The sequence below is a fragment of the Acipenser ruthenus genome, chromosome 38 (assembly GCF_902713425.1).
Source record: "Acipenser ruthenus chromosome 38, fAciRut3.2 maternal haplotype, whole genome shotgun sequence".
Classification (NCBI taxonomy): Eukaryota; Metazoa; Chordata; class Actinopteri; order Acipenseriformes; family Acipenseridae; genus Acipenser; species Acipenser ruthenus.
Window position 1 is genome coordinate 8,803,463 of NC_081226.1, and position 21,027 is coordinate 8,824,489.

General features: G+C 40.0%; 1 pseudogene; it reads right to left on the reverse strand.

Annotated features, from left to right (window-relative positions):
• Positions 1 to 717: 717 nt before the first annotated feature.
• The window catches only part of LOC131707001 (zinc finger protein 585A-like), a 94,999-nt pseudogene continuing 74,689 nt past the window's right edge, over positions 718 to 21,027 (reverse strand).

The following is a 21,027-nucleotide window of genomic DNA, read 5'->3' on the forward strand; positions in this document are numbered from 1 at the left end:
CAAAAACAGCATGAATAGTAATGAAATAGAGGAGGCTATGTATGAAAAGTACTTGGGGGTAGTAGTGCATGAATCTCTAAAGCCAACTAGACACTGCGGAGAAGCTACAAAAAAGGCAAATAGAATGTTTGGTTATATAGCCAAGACAGTTGATTCAAAATTTTAAAAAGTTATAATAAAATTATACAATGCACTGGTACGACCACACCTAGAATAGTGTGTCCAGTTCTGGTCCCCTTATCATAAGAAAGACATTGAGGCATTGGAGAGAGTACAGAGAGCAACACGATTAATTCCAGGACTGAAGGGCATGTCATATGAAGAGAGACTGAAAGAGCTGAATCTGTAGAGCCTAGGAAGAAGGAGAGCCAGAGGTGACTTAAGAGGGATTTAAAATTGTCAAGGGGTTTACCAAAGTAACTGCTGAGAATTATTTTTTACACAGGAGTTTTTTGTTTTTCCTCTCCTGAGTGTTAACGGAGCAGAGGTGGGCCGAATGGTCTTTTCTTGTTCTAGAATTTCTTATGTTATTTAAAAAAAAAAAATAGAAAGAAAAAAAAGAAATCAAATGAAGAGAAAAAAAATCAGATGAAATATACAAAAAATGAATAACAGTTTTTGGGGGGGGTCGGTAGAAAAAAGAAATTAGATCTAATATAAATTTACAAAAGTAAGAAATTTCACTACAGGGATTGTATATGTCAATTGTATGCTCAAACTCACTAGCCTAACAGTTCCTCTCCAACCAACTCACCCAGACACAACAAGTTTGAGATACAAGTTTTCACTCACAGTTGCTATATACAAAAAACACACGGTTCCTAATGTTTATTTTTACCCTATGATCGCTGAGTTTACGACACTTTTTTTTAAAGTTGGAACTACAGTAGCTCCCACACACTCTGTACATTACAATGGTGTCACACGATGATACAGTAGCTCCCACACGCTCGGTGCATTACAATGGTGTCACACGATGACAGTCAGTATTATTATTATTATTATTATTATTATTATTATTTACTTCTTAGCAGACGCCCTTATCCAGGGCGACTTACAATTGTTACAAGATATCACATTATTTTACATACAATTACCCATTTATACAGTTGGGTTTTTACTGGAGCAATTTAGGTAAAGTACCTCAAGGGTACAACAGCAGTGTCCCCACCGGGGATTGAACCCACAACCCTCTGGTCAAGAGTCCAGAGCCCTAACCACTACTCCACACTGCTGCCCCGTATCTTCCTCTCTGTCACATGAACAAAAAAAGACATAGACAAATAGTCGTATGTTACTTCAAAGCTGATTTCATGAAGCACAGCTCGATAAAACAGCTACTAATCAAAAGGTAAACTTTTTCTATTATCAATCCTCATTGAAAAGAAAACAAAAGTTACACACAGATTGTTTTAAATTCATTCTGGATGTTTCCAGTACAAGCCAAAGATGGCCACTGCTTGCATTCAAACAGGCTGTAAATTACATTTAACAACTGCGTCACATCAAATATATTTTATCTATGTAATATAATGACATTAAGATGTTGTGTAATAACTCCTCGATGAGCCACAGAATCCAGATTTTTTTTTTTTTTTTAAACATTTTTAACCATGTTTTTAATCATGACGTGCCAGGTACGTCTTTATCGCAAAAGAGGTTAATGTTAAAATATAATGTAATTGATTTGCAGAGTCAGTGTGATACCTGGAAAATAAATGTGCTGAGCCGATACAGAACCTTGTAGAGCTGTGGTTGTGCCGTAGTTCAAAGAAACACTGCAGTTAAAACGGAAGGCTTTTTTTTAATGCCTGCCCATTAGCATCAAAGATTGTACAGTATTTATCGAGATTACTCAGGACTTCAAAGAAATGTTGCATTTTACCCACTGAAAATACATTTTACTCTGTGTTAAAATTAGAGGGTAAGTTACTCCTAGACCCCAAACCCTTATCTGGAGCGCTGATGTAAGGTAATGTTTCTTTCTGAATGAACATGGTCCTTAGGGTTTGTCTCCGGTGTGAATTCACTGGTGTGTTTGAAGATGTCCTAACTTGTTGAAACTCTTCCCACAGTCAGAGCACTGGTACAATTTCTCTCCTGTGTGAGTTTGCTGGTGTGTTTTTTGAGGTTACTTAACTGACTAAAACTCTTCCCACAGTCAGAGCAGCGATACGGTTTCTCTCTTGTATGAATTCGCTGGTGTGTTTTCAGTGTTCCTGAATTTCTGAAACTCTTCCCACAGTCAGAGCAGCAATACGGTTTCTCTCCTGTGTGAATTCGCTCATGTTTTGTCAGGGTTCCACTTTCTCTGAAACTCTTCCCACAGTCAGAGCAGCAATACGGTTTCTCTCCTGTATGAATTTGCTGGTGTTTATTCAGGGAGACTGCATGCCTGAAACTCTTCCCACAGTCAGAGCATAAATATGGTTTCTCTCCTGTGTGAATTCGCTGGTGTGTTTTCAGTTTTCCTGAATTTCTGAAACTCTTCCCACAGTCAGAGCAGCAATACGGTTTCTCTCCTGTATGAATTCGCTGGTGTGTTTTCAGTGTTCCTGAATTTCTGAAACTCTTCCCACAGTCAGAGCAGCAATACGGTTTCTCTCCTGTGTGAATTCGCTCATGTTTTGTCAGGGTTCCTCTTTCTCTGAAACTCTTCCCACAGTCAGAGCAGCAATACGGTTTCTCTCCTGTATGAATTCGCTGGTGTTTATTCAGGGAGACTGCATGCCTGAAACTCTTCCCACAGTCAGAGCATAAATATGGTTTCTCTCCTGTGTGAATTCGCTGGTGTGTTTTCAGTTTTCCTGAATTTCTGAAACTCTTCCCACAGTCAGAGCAGCAATACGGTTTCTCTCCTGTGTGAATTTGCTCATGTTTTGTCAGGGTTCCTCTTTCTCTGAAACTCTTCCCACAATCAGAGCAGCAATATGGTTTCTCTTCTGTGTGAGTTAACTGGTGTGTTTTCATGTTACTTAACTGACTGAAACTCTTCCCACAGTCAGAGCAGCAATATGGTTTCTCTCCTGTGTGAATTCGCTGGTGTGTTTTCAGTTTTTCTGAAACTCTGAAACTCTTCCCACAGTCAGAGCAGCAATACGGTTTCTCTCCTGTATGAATTCGCTGGTGTGTTTTCAGTGTTCCTGAATTTCTGAAACTCTTCCCACAGTCAGAGCAGCAATACGGTTTCTCTCCTGTGTGAATTTGCTGGTGTGTTTTCAGGTTTTCTAAGCGACTGAAACTCTTCCCACAGTCAGAGCAGCAATACGGTTTCTCTCCTGTGTGAATTCGCTGGTGTCTTTTCAGATGATCTGACTGAATGAAACTATTCCCACAGTCAGAGTAGCGATATGTTTTCTCTCCTGTGTGAATTTGCTGGTGTGTTTTCAGGTTTCCTAAGCGACTGAAACTCTTCCCACAGTCAGAGCAGCGATACGGTTTCTCTCCTGTGTGAATTCGCTGGTGTATTTTTAAACGTCCTAACTGGGTGAAACCTTTCCCACAGTCAGAATATTCACCACCGGCCGTCCTCTTAGCTGCTGGACTGGAACCTGGAAAATATGAACAAGAAAGACAGTAAGAGGGGCTGCTTGTAGGCTTCGGGCATGTGCCTGGGTGGTGGAGTGGATTAAAGCAGGGGTTCTCAATTTTTTTTACCCGAGGCCCACCTGTTCAGCTGCATCAGGCACTGCGGCCCACAATTAGCACTCCTGGGGAAAATGTCAAATTAAAAACATTTTCTATGTTTAAACCTGTAACATGATAAATAAAGCTAATCTAAACTGTCCTTTATTCATTTGAATAAATAATGTGACAGATGGAAATCACATAGAATATGCACAGAGTTAAAAATTCAGACTCCTGCAGCTGCCTTTTCTGTTCTTTATACTTTGCAAAACGTATTCTTTGGTGGCGGATTCGACATATTGTAATGTTATGAATACTGAACACACTTTTTACATCTGCCAGCAGAGCGATCACATGACCTCAACACCACCCTATTGTCAGAGCTCTCGCTCTACATCCCGCCTACAGGAAGGCAATCTGTTAGCTCTGATTTGTGAATTTCTGCTTTGATTGACAGTCCGTCGATACTCCCTTGCTACACTTTATTTTTCTATAATTACAGCTGCTGCCGACGCCTGCTTATCGTTATTAATAGAAAAAAAACACATAGAATGTCATTGCACCCGCGGCCTGAAGGTGGTGCTGTTCGTCGCCCTGGATAAGGGCGTCTGCTAAGAAATAAATAATAATAATAAATAATAATAATAATAACCCCTGTATTAAAGTGTGTGCATTTTATCTGTGGGGTTTGCTCTGGGTTACACCAGTTTAAAAATGCAAAGTTAAACATAAAGCCTTTCTGTGTGAAAGCAAAGTCAGTAAAGACTGATGCTGGTGAAACCGAGCCCTGGGATCAAAATCTGACTGTGAAGTTCTCCTGTAATGTTTCAGGTCTATTTCCCCTGACAAACCCTACAATATATCTTTCTCCTCAGCATTAGATTACAATGATATCTCTCTCATCATGGAGTTTTTTCTAATCTTGGGGTCTGTACAGATGCATACACTGAACTGCAGTGTAATCCGCATCAGCTGTCAATGATGTGCTTGGAGACTGGAACGGCTCCCTCCCTCTCTCTGTTTGGAATCATCTTGTTTATTGTTGTACAGATATACATCACGGTGCATTAGAAATGTGCAGCCCCATGCCATAGCATTACATTACACATGCAGGGTTTAGTGTTTTGTTAATTCAATTCTCTCCATTTATCATTCCTATAATTGAATCCCAACACAGTGGGTTTCAGGACTCCAGTATACAGACAGAAACACAAGCAGTTTATTTTATACAGTTACACAGACTGTAAATGCATCAGCAACCTACACTACAGACAAAAGTTTAGAAACACCTAGAATTTGAGGATGGCGACAATAAAAAATAAAAAAAATATGCAATGTGACATTGAAATCTAACATACTGTGCTACTATTGTGGCTTCCGGTGGACTTTTCCAATATAATTTAGTAGTTTCTTTGATTACATGATGCTAAATGAAAGGTCTAACTGATGTTTATATGTTTTTTTATTATGCCTCAATCCTACAATTGTAGGAGATGCAAAGCTTTTGTCCATAGCTGTAGAGCCCTGTCTAATCCAGCCCCTCTACAAACCAGCATTCTAATTCGGTATGATTTTGGGGTCCCGATCAAATCCCTATTGAAATGAATGGTGTGATCCCCTCTACAATCCAGAGCCTGGCTATTCTGGAATCTGTCTGCCTAAATCAATGTATATCTGACTACAGCATAGGCTCATGTGATTTGTCTTTTATATGTTTAAAACGAGTCTGTAAAACCAATCAAATACAAATCCAGTAATCTGTCGCATATCTGACTGCGTTGGGACCAAAGTAAATACCATTTACTTTTAAAGTGTTCAAATAGATTAGTCATTTTTAGATCAGTATTCTGATTGGACAGATTTTAAAAGTAATCTAACCAATATGCTCCCTCCCTCTCAACCACACTGTGGATTTCACCCAATCTAGAATGACAATGTCACAGCTACTGGGAGTCACTCACCTGCTAGACTGCATTCTGAATGGGAGCGCCCGTCTTCCTTTCCACCTCCTTGCATGCTGTTGGGAGAGCCTTCCTCTCCAGCGCCTTGCTCTCTCACGCAGATTCTCTCCAGCACCACGCTACACTCCCGCAGGCGTACAGGCTCCAGCTCAGGGATGTTTGGTTTGAAGTCCTCAGATTCTTTCTTCACTGGTTCCATGTGCTCAAACTCTACTTCAGGGGGCTCCTGTTTAATACAGTCAGTTTCCAGCACCTCTTCTTGTTTCACAGGAAGGGGTTCTTCTGTCTGGGGGATCTCCAGTTCATTGTGCTCAGCTTTAATGTCAGAGACCTCTGGCTGGCTGCTGTCACATTGCATCTCACAGAGCTCCTGTTTAATGGGGAGGGAAGCCTGCCCAGAGAACTCCACTCTAATGGGGGCAGGTTCAAGTTCAGGGAACTCCTCTTTAATCTGGACAGAGTCCATCTTCACACTGTCCATGGCAGCAGACCGGATTCTGTTTAGTAGCTGCTGAAAAAATAATTATGTATCTATTTAAATACAGTGTTATGAAGGGCATTCAAGGGACAGACACAATCTGGCATTATAGCAGGAGTGGCTTTACTATTGAAGGAACACAGAATTTCTTGTAATAAATTTATAATATCATACAATTTTATCTGTTGAAAAAGTTTAACCATTTGCGGCCCTATGTTGGACCAGGTCCAGCATTACAATTTTCCCTTTCCGGTCCGACATCATCAAAAAGACGTCAAGCGCAGGTCTCTAGTTTTTTTTCTCAGGAAAAAGCAGAGAAAAGCTTTCAATGGCTGAGTGAGATCGATAGCAGCCGAAAAAAAAAAAAGGAGTCGGATCTGAGCAATACAGATAGTCCCTTCACCACGGACATAAACAAACAAGATAGCTGCTTCCGCATCCAGCGCTCAAAGAATATCACAGACATTTGCCAAGCTTGACCTTACAGTAATAAAATAATGCCAAATGCATACTGTGAGTTTCTACTGAAGCTACAGTAACACTGAAATCAAATTTCATTGACAGTACAATGAAAAGTATTATAAATTCAGAAGTACTGTGCATTTTATTGACAATACGGTTGTAAGAGAGCCTGCAGCAGGGCAGCAGGAGAGAGCCCTGCACACTATTAGCGGGGGCAGGGCACAGCCCTGCTTGTATGGAGGCTTTGTATTATTAATAGAATGTATAAATATGACTGTATTATTAATAGAATGTATAAATATGACTGTATTATTAATAGAATGTATAAATATGACTATTATTAATAGAATGTATAAATATGACTGTATTATTAATAGAATGTATAAATATGACTGTATTATTAATAGAATGTATAAATATGACGGCGCAGCCTTGTGTTTTGTTTTGTATTTTTAAAAGATCTGATGTTTTGTTATTGTTTAAAAACCTTGTGCAGAAACAGTGAAGGAAACTGCCCAGACTGACCCAGGGTTCTGTTTTGTTTATTTTAGTGTTCGTGACTTTGTTTTGTTTTAACTGTTTGATTTCACTCTGTGAGCAAGTGTTTTTGTTAAAATGTTTCTTTTTGTATTTATTTTTGTGTTTGTAAAGAAACACGACAATGTCAATTTAGTACATTGTCAATACAAACTGAACCGTGTCACGCTCAACACGGTCTGTCTCAAGAAGTCAATACAAACTGAACCGTGTCACGCTCAACACGATCTGTCTCAAGAAGTCAATACAAACTGAACCGTGTCACGCTCAACACGGTCTGTCTCAAGAAGTCAATACAAACTGAACCGTGTCACGCTCAACACGGTCTGTCTCAAGAAGTCAATACAAACTGAACCGTGTCACGCTCAACACGGTCTGTCTCAAGAAGTCAATGCAAACTGAACCGTGTCACGCTCAACACGGTCTGTCTCAAGAAGTCAATACAAACTGAACCGTGTCACGCTCAACACGGTCTGTCTCAAGAAGTCAATACAAACTGAACCGTGTCACGCTCAACACGGTCTGTCTCAAGAAGTCGGCAGCACTCAGCAAATCTAGATTTGCACTGTGGAAGAAAATCTCTCACCGGCATGGTTTGCAATTTTCATTATTCTTGATTTTTTTTTCTAACCGTAAAAAGTCTGAAATTAAAAAGATGTTATCCCAGAGGCGACTGGCTACTCTTGTAATGACGCTGCATGACTGTAAAATGACCAGCCCCTACGTAGAAAAATACGTAGTTCATTTACATTTGTTTAGAACATGTAGTTAATGTATTGATCAAAATCAACGTGTGTACTCAGGGGCATGTGAAATAAACACCGCAATTGGGGAGACACATTAAACAAACAAAACAAAAAACCATATATATATATCTATATATATACACACACAATGTGTGTGGTGTGTGTTGATATGGTTATATAAATAAATAGCATTACACTCGCCATTTCAATGAAACTCCATACGCTGTGGAGCTTTTTATCACTGACACATCTTTCTGCAGTTGCAGCTGTAACAGGTAGTGCGGCCCAAAGCACCTGTAGGTGGAATACATCAGGATACAGGAGTCCAGGTCATGTTCTTTACAGAGCTTCATGAGTTCTGACAAAGACATTGCATTGTCCGATTCCCGAGCGATAAAACAGGCTCAATGTGGTGTACGAATAAATCACACTGCATTTCAGGAACTCTGCATTGAAGCTCTCGATTCAGCTTCACAAGTGCTTTCCCTTTAGTATATTAACAGTTTTCAGTTTAGCATAAAATAGCATCATTTTTAAAATAGCATCATTTTTAAAATGTGCGGTTTATCCACTAATTGTACTACTACAGCTGGACTCAAACATTAAAGGGACACACGCGCCAGTCCTTAACTGCACGTTATTATTATTAATACTTATTTCTTATTGGGGGGGACGGGGGGGACATGTGCAAACCAAGTACACACACGTCCATAACTACACTTTATGATGAAATACGTTTAGTGTGTGAGTGTCAGTGACAGAAAGGGCAGAAATCAATATTTTGGAGATGATTATTGGAGGGGCCAGTGCCCCTGCATGTACTAAATATTTGAAGATGCACTAAATAGTGTGGCCTTCCACACGTGTGTGTGTGTGTGCACGCGTCTGTGTGCGCATGTGTGTGTATGCGAGTACTAAAAGCACATCGAACACCCGATGCCTTAATATTTTGTGTACAGATTAGTTTTGTTACTAAGGTATTTTGCCGACTGTATTAAGTCATTTTTTAATTCTGTTTAGACCTTACAATTCATGCCAAAGCTGCCCGATTCCAGCCTTGCTGAAGCACCCCCAGATCATCACCGATCCTCCACCACATTTCACAGTGGGTGTGAGACACTGTGGCTTGTAGGCCTCTCCAGGTCTCCGTCTAACCATTAGACGACCAGGTGTTGGGCAAAGCTGAAAATTGGACTCATCTGGGGGTGCTTCAGCAAGGCTGGAATCGGGCAGATTTGTCTTTGTGAAGGACGCATGAATCAAGCCAAGTACAAGGTTGTCCTGGAAGAAAACTTGCTTCCTTCTGCTCTGACAATGTTCCCCAAATCTGAGGATTGGTTTTTCCAGCAGGATAATGCTCCATGCCACACAGCCAGGTCAATCAAGGTGTGGATGGAGGCCCACCAGATCAAGACCCTGTCATGGCCAGCCCAATCTCCAGACCTGAACCCCATTGAAAACCTCTGGAATGTGATCAAGAGGAAGATGGATGGTCACAAGCCATCAAACAAAGCCGAGCTGCTTGAATTTTTGCTCCAGGAGTGGCATAAAGTCACCCAACATCAGTGTGAAAGACTGGTGGAGAGCATGCCAAGACGCATGAAAGCTGTGCTTGAAAATCAGGGTTATTCCACCAAATATTGATTTCAGAACTCTTCCTAAGTTAAAACATTAGTATTGTGTTGTTTAAAAATGAATATGAACTTATTTTCTTTGCATTATTCGAGGTCTGACAACACTGCATCTTTTTTATTATTTTGACCAGTTGTCATTTTCTGCAAATAAATGCTCTAAATGACAATATTTTTATTTGGAATTTGAGAGAAATGTTGTCAGTAGTTTATAGAATGAAACAAAAATGTTCATTTTACCCAAACACATACCTATAAATAGTAAAACCAGAGAAACTGATAATTAAGAGACCACTGCAAAATTATTTCCAGAGCTGTATGTATGTGTATGTGTATATATATATATATATATATATATATATATATATATATATATATATATATATATAACCAATTCAGCAAATATGTGACTAACTGATGAGCAACAAATTGTGTTATCTAACATTGTAAACATGTAGGATTATGTGTGTGATATACAGTTTGTCTTGTTCCTACTGATTTGTGCAGCAGTCAATCACAACACTGACAGCGTACCATTTTTTGACGTCACACGGATCAAGTTTTGGTACCAGTACCACATTCTGATGATGTACCACTTTATGTAGCGCGACACTCTAAATACCTTTTGTCAAAATAACGTAACACAACCGCGTCTATCATTTACTTTATGGCTTCTGCAGTTAATAAATAAATACAATTTGTAAAAAATAAAACAGGGTGATCAAGAACATTATGTTTTATAAAGTCATTAACACAGACAGACGTGCTTATCTCTCAGCGCGCAATGCGTTTTCATGTAGTTTATATTCAATATGAATCTACAATCACGTGTAGTTTCGTACAGTATCTGTTCAGTTCAGTCGGGATTTATCCCAGACACTAGGAGAGCATCGAGAGGTTGCGCGCATCCGAGTTCAGCAGGTTAAACCACATCAACACCGCGCTGACATTACTAGCTACCCATGACGAGAACATCACATACCTGCGCTGCACAGAAACACTGACCGGCTGAAAAACCCGCGGCTAACAGCAAAACACCACTGCGTCGAGAACAACCAAACACCAATTAAAAACAACAACATGGAACTCACTTTTTCTTTTTTATCGTCCACGCCTTGTCAACTGGTGCGCACCAAAATTTTAAATAAATTAAAAACAACTCTGCGGAGCGCAATCTTTTTTCTTTTAAATTTCTATCGTTTGTTGTTGTTCTCCTCTTTGAAAAGACGCGGAGGTATGACGCAGCCCCGGTTTTGGGGATGGAACTGCTTAACAGTCTCGCGTTTTGATTGGTTCTTGTCTGTCGGAGGAATATGACGTTGACACGAGTGGGAAAGCGTAGAGGCATTTTAACATTGTGAGAGAGTTATACAACCAATCCTTTTACACGGCAGTGAAGTTTGGAGACCCACTCTAAACTGTGAATACAGTAATTGGAATACAGAAATCTTACATGTAGAATTCTGCAAAAACATCTTGCAGTTGCACAGAAATGCTGCAAGCAACGCTAGCCTACAGTATAACTATCAGGAATAGATGAGGAGTAATTGACCAATGCAATCCAATAATATCAATGTTAAGTTGTTGAAGGGCGCTGGTCTCTTAAAACCCATAAGCTAAAGAGCAGATATATGCCTTTTTGTATTTTTTATTTATTTTTTTGCATGTAATAGGTTTATAAAATATGTTGAATTCCACCATTCTATTCATATTGAGGTCTGATAAACCGCTACACATGACTATATATTGATGGACATTACATAAGCAAATGAGATGTCCTTTTTTTGAAATACCATGTTCCTTCTCAAAATGTATTTTGATATTAACCTTTAATAAAGGAAAACACCTGCATTTTCAGTACTGTATCTATTTCAGTGCAATGCAGTTTTTTCATTGTAATAAAGAAATAAGCTTTTTTTACATTTAAATGTTATTTCTGTTTCTAATTCAAATTTGGGGAGAGTCAAAAAATAAGTTAGCTTTGATTCATGTACTAAAGGTTACTCTTAAATTAATTCACTGTCCAGTTCTGTTGAACATTTTTATGGTAAACTGAGCATGACCTAGAAACTGGGCTGTCATCTGTAGAGCAGAACATCCCATAAACTCGGCTGAATTCGGAACAGCAGAGAAGTCCAGAATTTGGCACATAGCCTCAAAACAGGGGCAGTGTATATGTAGAACTGTGATTACATTAGAGATAAACTAATGTATCCTGTAACAAAACTGAAATAGTGCAGTATATAGATTTGCAATTAAAATAAATCATGCAAACGATAAGTAGTAGTAAGGTATAGTCAGTAAAACATTTTTTAACTCCATTTCAATGCAGAATGTTCTTTGGTTGTGAATATGAGATGGCGATCCATTGTTTTCTAACACATTTTATTCTTAACTGTATTAATATACATGTATGACTAGGGGAGAAAATCTAAATGCAATGATGCTTTTTATATGTGGCTGTTTTGTGTTGTATTCAAATCTAAATGTAATGATGCTTTTTATATGTGGCTGTCTTGTGTTGTATTCAAATCTAAATGCAATGATGCTTTTTATATGTGTCTGTTTTGTGTTGTATTCAAATCTAAATGTAATGATGCTTTTTATACTTGGCTGTTTTGTGTTGTATTTTTTGTGATATTACAGAAGCCAGTCAGTGCATTTGTTTTGTGTGTTTTTAATTCATTCTAAATGTCATCAGTCACAATTCATGAAAACCAGGGACCGGTTGCACAAAACACCTCCAGGTAACCCTTTACTGCACAGAGCACTGACATCATCATCATCATAACACTACTCATATTTATACTGGTTTTGAACTCGATTCCAGCTGCTGTCCAGCACAGCTACATTTCCACTCCAGAAGTTTCCTTTGTCTTGCAATCGATGCAGGTTAGAATTGTTTCAATATATATGAGTCAGGAAAGAACAATAAACTCAGTAAATTCTAATAGGATATTACGAAATCGTAATTCATTCTTTAGCAATCTGTTGTTGAATTATACATCCTTCAGTTAGAATCCACGGCCCTTAAACTGAACACTGTTACATGTATTATGTCTGTGGTTCAATTTCCCAGCGTCAGAGGCCTGTAGGATTTGCTTGTATTCCTGGTCACACAACCCAGACTCACTCAGTGGATTGGAAAACTCTTGCTGTAAATTTGACCAGTGGCAGCAGGCTGAATCAGTTCATTCATTATTGGTTCAACATTCGTTGACTTTTCCTTTCTTCGATTGCAACCCAGTTGGTCGAGTTTCTCTTTATGGCCTTTTGATTTATTTAAGTTTCTTATAATGCTGATCAAACTATGGGGTGTCCCTGTTGAATATTGTGAAGGGCTCTTGTAAGGCTGTTACCCGTAACTCTCTCTTCTTACTGAAAACCTAACCCTAGCACAAAGGATTATTCATCTTCAACCTCTCACCTTGGAGTCCTGGTGCAACCCGATCTTGTTTATTCAGGGCCTCCAAAGCTCAGGAATTCGGGAGAGGCGTTCTCCCCCAATACATATTGGTGTTACTATGGTGATCAGGCCATTTCACCTCAAGTCGCCATGGGTACCGGGGCCTATTCCTGGTAAGCTCTACAATGTTACACATTTCTCAACTCCCTTGTAAATCTGCAGGTGCCACACAATCATACCACAGAGGAGCCCTTTAACTACTCTTATGGTCCAACACTGCAAAAGAGCAAGAAAGAGTTGGTATAAAACCTGTCTGAGTTTCTGTACCTATGACCCGTGCACATGCGTGCTACACTTGTATTACATGGTGCAGTTTACAAAAGCAGGGTAAAATAAAAGCATGGACAATGCACATTGCAAAATATTCAATCATTGATTTGATTCATTTGTTCTAGAAACGTGACAGAATGTACAAGACAAACCCTCCAGGCGGTTGTCCAGTAAGGACGGTGCAGTCTTGTCTCTGGGATGCTACATACCGGGGTCGGGATACTCGTTCCCATCAATGTATTTATTTTCAAGTCTATGCAGTTTAAATGCTAAACCCTGAAACTCATTCCCCACACTGAGTTATCAATTTCTCCTGACTCGTCCATCAGATGAGGTGCGGAATAGTTTCCTTTCTGCATATTCCCGCTCCCAGGCACTAACTGCATTGACAGCCTGAGTTAAACTGACAGCAGAGAAGCCTCTTGTGACGTGTCCGCGTCTCCGCCCACTTTCTGACACAATCAGAGTGCAAGAGAGCTGAACAGCATTTTGACCATTTAAATCTCAAGCTCTAGAGCGATACACAAAACAGTACACAGGAACTCATAATGAAAGGTTAAGGTTTCGTTCTGAATGAACATGGGCTTCGTCTCTGGTGTGATTTCAGAGCTCCTGCCTGACGGAAGTGCTTGCCACAGTCAGAGCACCAATACGGTTTCTCTCCTGTATGAGTTCGTTGGTGTACTCGAAGGTCATTTTTAGTACGGAAACTCTTCCCACAGTCAGAGCAGTGATACGGTTTCTCTCCTGTGTGAATTCGTTGGTGTGTATGAAGATTGGTTTTAAAACGGAAACTCTTTCCACAGTCAGAGCAGCAATATGGTTTCTCTCCTGTATGAATTCGCTGGTGTGCCTTCAGTGATACTGTGTGACTGAAACTCTTCCCACAGTCAGAGCAGATATATGGTTTCTCTCCAGTGTGAATTCGCTGGTGTGTTTTCATGTCTCCTGACTGACTGAAACTCTTCCCACAGTCAGAGCAGCAAAACGGTTTCTCTCCTGTATGAATTCGCTGGTGTGTTTTCAGGGATTCTGTGTGGCTGAAACTCTTCCCACAGTCAGAGCAGCAAAACGGTTTCTCTCTAGTGTGAATTCGCTGGTGTTTTTTCAAGGCTCCTGACTGACTGAAACTCTTCCCACAGTCAGAGCAGCAATACGGTTTCTCTCCTTTGTGAATTCGCTGGTGTGTTTTCAGGTACCCTGAAAAACTGAAACTCTTCCCACAGTCAGAGCAGCAATACAGGCTATATCCTAGATGAATTTGCTGGTGTGCTTTCAGGGCTCCTCTGTAACTGAAACTCATCCCACAGTCAGAGCAGCAAAATGGTTTCTCTCCAGTGTGAATTCGTTGGTGTTTTTTCATGTCTCCTGACTGATTGAAACTCATCCCACAGTCAGAGCAGCAAAATGGTTTCTCTCCAGTGTGAATTCGCTGGTGTCTTTTCAGGTGTTCTGACTGAATGAAACTCTTCCCACAGTCAGAGCAGCAATACGGTTTCTCTCCTGTGTGAATTCGCTGGTGTCTTATAAGGGTTCCTGAACCACTGAAATTCTTTCCACAGTCAGAGCAGCTATATGGTTTCTCTCCTGTATGAATTCGCTGGTGTGTTTTCAGGTTTCCTAACTGGGTGAAACCTTTCCCAGAGTCAGGATATTCTCCACCGCCCGCCCTCGCTTTAGCTGCTGGACTGGAACCTGGAAAATATGAACAGGAAAGAAAGTAAGAGGGACTGCTTGTAGGCTTAGGACATGTGGCTAGGTGGTGAAGTGGATTAAAGTATGTGCATTTTATCTGTGGGGTTTTCTCTGGGTTACACCAGTTTAAAAATGCAAAGTTAAACTTAAAGCCTTTATGTGTGAAAGCAAAGTCTGTAAAGACTGATGTTGGTGAAACCGATCCCTGGGATCAAAATCTGAGTTTGAAGTTCTCCTGTAATGTTTCAGATCTATTGCCCCTGACAAACCCAGATTACAATTATATCTGCATTAGATTACAATTATATCTCTCTCATCATGGTATTTTATGACCTCCTTTTCTCTCCCTACTCCTCCCCCTCCTCTGATCTCTCTATTTCTGTTCCTCTGGAATCTACCACACTCTCTCCCTCTTCCTCAGCTAAGAACCTCGGAGTCACCCTGGACCCCTGCCTCTCTTATTCCCAGCAAATCTCCACTCTGGCAAACACTTGCCGATTCTTCCTGAGCAACATCCGAAGAATCCGACCCTTCCTCACCAACTACGCCACCCAGCTCCTGGTCCAGGCCCTGGTACTCTCCCGCCTAGACTACCGCCACCCCTCCGCTCAGCTCATCCAGAACTCCACTGCTCGCCTGGTGTTCTCTCTGCCTCACTTCTCTTGTACTCTTGTACTCTTGTACTCGCCTACAGATGCCTTGACCAGACTGCACCCAGCTACCTCCAGACCCTCATCTCTCCCTACACCCCCACTCGACCTCTCCGCTCCGCCTGCACTAGAAGACTGGCTCTACCTCCTCTGCGCTCCCCTGCCTCCAGAGCCCGCTCCTTCTCCACCCTCGCCCCACAGTGGTGGAATCTCTTTCCTACAGATGTCAGGACTGCCCAGTCCCTGACCACATTCCGGCGCCTCCTCAAGACACACCTCTTCAGAAAGAACCTGTAGAACTCCTGTTTTTCCCCTGGGACACATATCATTCTTCCTTAAATGCGCATTACTTGCTCTTATCTGCCCCCTATTTTACTATTTTACTGCAATCTGCCAAGTGTTTAAACTGTAGTATTTTGTATTTAATTATATCCTGATGTAACTATCACTGACACTGTTATCTGCTGTATTATTGAATTGTATTTTGTCACACTTGTACTTGCTTGAACCAAAGTCATTGTATTCATCATTGTATTTGTCTTGCTCTTAATTGTATTATTACTTGCACTGTGATTCTTGAAATGTATTTGCTTACGATTGTAAGTCGCCCTGGATAAGGGCGTCTGCTAAGAAATAAATAAATAAATAATAATAATAATAATAATAATAATAATAATAATAATAATAATAATAATAATAATAATGAGTTTTTACAAATCTTGGGGTCTGTACAGATGCATACACTGAACTGCAGTGTAATCTGCATCAGCTGTCAATGATGTGCTTGGAGACTGGAACGGCTCCCTCCCTCTCTCTGTTTGGAATCATCTTGTTTATTGTTGTACAGATATACATCACGGTGCATTAGAAATGTGCAGCCCCATGCCATAGCATTACATTACACATGCAGGGTTTATGTGTTTTGTTAATTCAATTCTCTCTATTTATCATTCCTATCATTGAATCCCAACACAGTGGGTTACAGGACTCCAGTATACAGACAGAAACACAAGCAGTTTATTTTATACAGTTACACAGACTGTAAATGCATCAGGAACCTACACTACAGCCAAAAGCTTAGCATCACCTAGACATTTTAGGATTGAGACCATTAAAAAAATAAATAATAATAATAATAATAATAATAATAATAATAATAATAAATAAAACAAACACAACACTATATAATGTGACATAACATGAAATACTGGCAGACTTTTGCAATATAATGATGCTGTAATTGCTTTGATTACATGATGCTAAATAAAAGGTCTAAACAGGGGTGGGAGCAGAGCAAAGTAGCCAAGACTGAAAATGTATGGTGCTGTGAAGGCGAGTACTTTTAGTAGTTTATATTTTAACAGTAGTTGCACGTAGTCTATACAGTACAAATACAAAGCAAACATGCGTACACAACCTACAGGAACACACACTGTGCACAACAACTGCACAAAGTGTTTCATGTTACAAAAAGTGCAAACAGAAACAAACAGAAACACAACAGCTGTATTGCTGGTTTCTCAGCTTCTTGTAATAACTTGTTACTTCTAAGCTGACCGTGCAGAAGGCTGCCTGTCAAGCAAATACCAAAAAAAAAAAAAAAAGAAGCTTATTACTGCGTTGAGAATACCTCGTTTAAATATGGATGCTTGTTTTCACTGCATTGCCTCATGTACAGCTAACCATAGATATTCTATTTATTTCTATTCTTTTAAATAGAATATCTTTCAGCTAACCTTGAAAGATTTTGCGGTACGACAAAGGTCAAACGGCATTCAAACATTGAAACTCAAGACACTACTGAAACCATCTTTAAAAACGTAGCAATGTTCTGTAAAAGTTTTGGCTGCAAAACGGAAGCAGACAAAAACAGATTTTTTTAAAACAACCTTGCACAACAAATTCAGCGACATTTTCAAGTTTTGTAAACCTTTTAAAATGATGTTGACATACTCTTGAAAAGAAACATGCAATTTCCATATTTTGCTGCCTTTAAATCAATAAATTGTACACACGGGAGGCAACCCTTACATTTCTAATACTATGTAGAAATAATTATGAAGTTTTAAAACCAGATACCTTCAAATTATTAGTAAACTGTAACATCATGTATGCCACTAACTCAAAAGAGTTAACTCTGAGAGACCCTGAATGCAGCAGAAAGCACCTGAATCCTCATGCAGGTACAGTACGAGCACGTGAAGGTCTTTCTATGGGAATGGGTTAAACAGGCTTGTGATAATAACAGGTGAAGAGTTTGCTGAAGCATTACTGTGTTTATTACACTGTGTATGTACAGTAACACAGTTGTTTAGTGTTCAAATAATTTAGTCATTTTACCTTTAGGTCAGTATTCAATGTTTTACAGTAACTCTCTAATCCGGCACCACTTTCCAGTCCCAAGCGATGCCAGATTGGACAGGTTTTAAAGTACAGTAACCTAACCAATATGCTCCCTCCCTCTCAACCACACTGTGGATTTCACGCAATCTAGAACGGCAATGTCACAGCTACTGGGAGTCACTCACCTGCTAGACTGCATTCTGAATGGGAGCGCCCGTCTCCCTTTCCACCTCCTTGCATGCTGTTGGGAGAGCCTTCCTCTCCAGCGCCTTGCTCTCTCACGCAGATTCTCTCCAGCACCACGCTACACTCACGCAGGCGTACAGGCTCCAGCTCAGGGATGTTTGGTTTGAAGTCCTCGGATTCTTCCTTCACTGGTTCCATGTGCTCAAACTCTACTTCAGGGGGCTCCTGTTTAATACGGACAGTTTCCAGCACCTCTTCTTGTTTCACAGGAAGGGATTCCTCCATCTGGGGGATCTCCAATTCATTGTGCTCAGCTTTAATGTCAGAGACCTCTGGCTGACTGCTCTCACATTGCATCTCACAGAGCTCCTGTTTAATGGGGAGTGAAGCCAGCCCAGAGAACTCCACTCTAATGGGGACAGGTTCAAGTTCAGGGAACTCCTCTTTAATCTTCACACTGTCCATGGCAGCACACGGGATTCTGTTTAGTAGCTGCTGAAAAAATAATCATGTATCAATTTAAATACACTGTTATGAAGGGCATTCAAGGGACAAATGCAATCTGGCATTATAGCAGGAGTGGCTTTACTATTGAAGGAACACAGAATTTCTTTTAATAAATTTATAATATCATAGGATTTTATCTGTTGAAAAAGTTTAACCCTTTGCGGCCCCATGTTGGACCAGGTCTGACATTACAATTTTCCGTTTCCGGTCCGACATCATCAAAAAGACGTCAAGCACAGGTCTCTAGTCATTTTTTCTCAGGAAAAAGCAGAGAAAAGCTTTCAATGGCTGAGTGAGACCGATAGCAGCCGGAAAAAAAAAAAATAAGGAGGCAGATCTGTACAGATAGTCAGATAGATAGTCCCTTCAACACAGACATAACACGGACATAAACAAACAAGATACCTGCTTCCGCATCCAGCGCTCAAAGAATATCACAGACATTTGCCAAGCTTGACGTTACAGTAATAAAATAATGCCAAATGCACACTGAGTTTCTACTGAAGCTACAGTAACACTGAAATCAAATTTCATTGACAGTACAATGAAAAGTATTATAAATGTAGTAGTACTGTGCATTTTATTGACAATACGGTTGTAAGAGAGCCTGCAGCAGGGCAGCAGGAGAGCCCTGCACACTATTAGCGGGGGCAGGGCAAGGTCCTGCTTGTATAGAGGCTTTGTATTATTAATAGAATGTACAAATATGACTGTATTATTAATAGAATGTATAAATATGACTGTATTATTAATAGAATGTATAAATATGACTGTATTATTAATAGAATGTATAAATATGACGGCACAGCCTTGTGTTTTGTTTTGTATTTTTAAAAAATCTGATGTTTTTTTATTGTCTAAAAACCTCGTGCAGAAACAGTGAAGGAAACTGCCCAGCCTGACCCAGGGTCTGTTTTGTTTATTTTAGTGTTCGTGACTTTGTTTTGTTTTAACTGTTTGATTTCACTCTGTGAGCAAGTGTTTTTGTTAAAATGTTTGTTTTTGTATTTATTTTTGTGTTTGTAAAGAAACACGACGATGTCAATTTATATATATAATGTGTGTGTGTGTGTGTGTGTGGTGTGTGTTGATATGGTTATATAAATAAATAGCATTACACTCGCCATTTCAATGAAACTCCATACGCTGTGGAGCTTTTTATCACTGACACATCTTTCTGCAGTTGCAGCTGTAACAGGTAGCGCGGCCCAAAGCACCTGCAGGTGGAATACATCAGGATACAGGAGTCCAGGTCGTGTTCTTTACAGAGCTTCATGAGTTCTGACAAAGACATTGCATTGTCCGATTCCCGAGCGTTAAAACAGGCTCAATGTGGTGTACGAATAAATCACACTGCATTTCAGGAACTCTGCACTGAAGCTCTCGATTCAGCTTCACAAGTGCTTTCCCTTTAGTATATTAACAGTTTTCAGTTTAGCATAAAATAGCATCATTTTTAAAATGTGCGGTTTATCCACTAATTGTACTACTACAGCTGGACTCAAACATTAAAGGGACACACGCGCCAGTCCTTAAATACACTTTATGATGAAATACGTTTAGTGTGTGAGTGTCAGTGACAGAAAGGGCAGAAATCAATATTTTGGAGATGATTATTGGAGGGGCCAGTGCCTCTGCATGTACTAAATATTTGAAGATGCACTAAATAGTGTGTTTCTGACCTGGATGGCCTTCCACACGTGTGCGTGTACGCATGTGTGTGTATGCGAGTACTAAAAGCATATCCAACAAGATTAGTTTTGTTACTAAAGAAGTTTACTAACTGTATTAAGTCATTTTTTAATTCTGTGAAGACCTTTTTACAATAAAGACCTTAAAATGTGCCCACATTATAGTTTAATGTAAGCACAAGTTAAGTGTGTGCGGGGTGTCTCCATATCAAAGGCTGGACTCGCTGTTCGTGGTTCATTCAGACACAGTTTAAACTGTGCAAAAATAAATTATGTTATATAAGGTTGCTTCAGCATTGTTTTTGTCACATCACTGTGTTATTACAGAATGTCTATCCATGTGGAAAAGCCCATTAATATTCGCTATATACTGTAAAAAGCCTATCGTGCTGAAAAGCCTGTATAACAGTAAATGTTATGTTAAAAAAGTCCCAGGCCGTGTTATTTTGTGGTACATGTTAAAACGTGGTACTCCATGTACTGCGCTTGCCCGGGCTGTGCAAATAATTTTAGCTCAGAAAAGAAGGAAACACTCATCTGAACAAATGATACTGTTGGCCTTTAAAGTTCATTTTAATAGGAGGCTGTGTGGTCCAGTGGTTAAAGAAAAGGGCTTGTAACCAGGAGGTCCCCGGTTCAAATCCCACCTCAGCCACTGACTCATTTTGTGACCCTGAGCAAGTCACTTAACCTCCTTGTGCTCCGTCTTTCGGGTGAGACGTAATTGTAAGTGACTCTGCAGCTGATGCATAGTTCACACACCCTAGTCTCTGTAAG